This window comes from Magnolia sinica, chromosome 3 (genome assembly GCF_029962835.1).
Source record: "Magnolia sinica isolate HGM2019 chromosome 3, MsV1, whole genome shotgun sequence".
In the NCBI taxonomy this organism is placed as follows: domain Eukaryota; kingdom Viridiplantae; phylum Streptophyta; class Magnoliopsida; order Magnoliales; family Magnoliaceae; genus Magnolia; species Magnolia sinica.
In genome coordinates this window covers 120,021,057-120,024,000 of record NC_080575.1, presented here as the reverse complement: position 1 = coordinate 120,024,000, position 2,944 = coordinate 120,021,057, and positions in this window count along the sequence as shown.

Genomic DNA, 2,944 nt, shown 5'->3' with positions numbered 1-2,944 from the left:
TTGCATGATATCCGCGGCATATGACACTTTCGGTTACTTTGTTTCTGCATTTATATGGTCTAGATATGGCTGTCGTATTTGTGAACTCATCAGGAAGTATATATTGCATTGCATCCTCGGCATCTGATAATTGGCTCTCTATGACTCTTCACTTGCATAGCTGACCTGTATTGCGTATTCTGATATTGTATGACTTATGAACTTATTAGTATTTCTGCTTACTCTAATAATTCATGATCTTATCAGTATTTCTGCTTATTCTGATATTGTTTGATTTATGGATTGCCAGTATTTTCAGTATTGTATGATGATGGCATTGTATTGAATACTTGACACTTACCCTATGCACACCCTTACACCACCCTCTAAGCTTTCTATAAGCTTATGCACGATAGATGCGTGCAGGTGTTATTAGGTTGCAGCAACGTTGAGCTTAAAGTGTGCAGTTGTCTTCTGGAGCTTTGATTTCGATTTATGTATTTCTCTTTCAGCATTGTACTCAAATGATTATATTAGTGGATATGTGATGATGATGTTGTTCTTGTGATTTTGGTATACTTGTGGTTATGCTTCTTATGAGACAAATGCAAGTTGGAAAATCCTCCTTGTAGGATCCCATGATCGGAATTCGGCGCATGCGCGCTGGGAGCTGAGAATGGGGTACTACGGAGGCTGTCGGCACCGGATTCGGCGATCGGGAATTTTGTGAGCCCGGTTTTCGAGTTTGGGGCGTGACATTCGATGTATTTCAAGAGAAAAACCAAAGCAATGGGATTTGGCCTTGTCTCAAGCGGAGTTTGCATTCAACAACATGGTGAACCATTCGACAGGGAAATTCCCGTTCCAAGTTATTTATGGACAAATACCTCGCCACACACTAGATTTGGTCCCTCTCCCCAAGCTCCCAGGCATAACCATTGTAGCGGAACATATGGCTGACAAGATCATGGGCATTCATGTGGAGGTACAAACTAAGCTACATGCCTCGAACGAAAAGTACAAGGAGCAAGCGGATAAGCATCGGCGACAAAAAGTATTCAAGGTGGGCGACTAAGTAATGGTCCATCTACGCAAAGAACGATTTTCGACCGAAACGTACAGCAAGTTGAAGAATAAAAAGATTGGACCGGTACCAATCATCCAAAAGATCAATGATGTTGTTGATCTTCCAGATGACATGGTAATCTCACGGACTTTCAACGTCGCGGACCTGACAGAATATCATGAACCAGCATGGGATGAGAACTCGAGGACGAGTTCTTTTGAAGTGGAGGGGACTGATGTAGAGCGGGTCGCACACAGTTTCATGGCCAAGATGGATCAGAAAAGGCCCGGTCGATGACAGAAGTGATCCGGACCATCGGACCTTAGATCGAGTGTATCTCGCAATCCGAAATGAGTTATCTGACGTAAAATATATGATTTTGGGGTAGAACGAGCTACTTTATCCAACCAACCCTGCTACGTCGGGTTACATAGCCCGAAATTGTGAAAAACCCCTTGATCAACGGTCGTTTCCCTATTTTAATTTCATTTTTACTATAAATTGTAAGTTTTAGTTTAATTATAACTCTTCATCCGTCGGGCTTTAGGAGTTGCACCCAACGTGAAAAGAGCTTAGAATAATTAGGAGAACGGTTTGGTGAAGCCAAATAGGACACTTACTATTTTTGGCCAAAAACCTTGCGCACTAGTAAACATCACGACCGTCTATAAATAGTAAGTTTACTATTTATAGTAAGTCGCGGATTCTAAGAGTTTGAGTTGTAGTTTGATTCTGATTTCTTTCTCATTGCTTAGTACCCTTATTTAAAGGGTTGTGAACTCGTTTTTAATTATTTTCATCAATCAATTTTGAATTTATTAGAATTTAATTCTATCTTTTGCTTTCTTTCCTCGTGGATTCGAGAAGTCTCTGTGAGGAGTCCAGAGAAGTTTCGTGGATTTGGAATAGTTATCCTCTTGAGGAAGACAGTGCTCAACCTCACGTCCTCCCCTGCGTCATTATTGGTCGAGATTATTATCCATTAAGGGTCGAGATTGTCATCTAGACAAGTTGTCAACCTTAACCCTTAATGGATGATAACCTTGACCCCTTACTTGCTATAAGTTTACAATTTCAACCTTTGTTAAGCAAATCGACAATCTTGACCCATAATGGATGATAACATCGATCCGTAATTGATAATAATTTTGACCCTTGCACATATTGTTGTTTCCCGTGCATGATAACCTAGACAATTAATACATGCCAACCTAGACACTAAACACATCACAACCTAGACTTTAACATACGATACCCCCGACCGAAGATTTAAGATTTTACCTTCAATAATGACTAAAATTGTAATTTGCTACAATGATAGGAACATCGGAGAATGGAACAAAGAGAAATACTTTGTCGAAAAATATAATGTACCGTCGTGATGGTGGAAGTGGTGGACAAAGCTTTAAAAAAGACGAGTTTTTAGACGAATGCAGGAGAATGCCGGATAAACGAATGTCGAAGAATGTCAGATATTCGAATGCTAAATAGAAATATCGGGGAGAGACGCTAGAGAGATGCCAAAGAGAAATGCTTAAGGGAGAGTGGCAGTGGGTCCGACATCTATAACTTTCCTTAATTAAAAAAGAGCGCTCGGCAACATCTAGAAAGGCAATGATTGACCTATCTAAGAGAGTTTGTACACCGTCTATGAGGCCAACCATCATCTATGTGTGAAATTCACTCCATCCATTATCCTCGAAATTTCATGAAAGGTCATGATTGAAAGAATGACCAGCATCCGCTGATCATATATACCACATGAGAAGAAAACTGTTGTTAGTGAACGAATATTGTTATGGGTTATCCAGTTTCGCGGGCCATACAAATTATATCAGCACAAAGTTATCATCTTCTTGTTTAAATGGAATGCCACAGAAGAAATTAAGGGTTAATTGG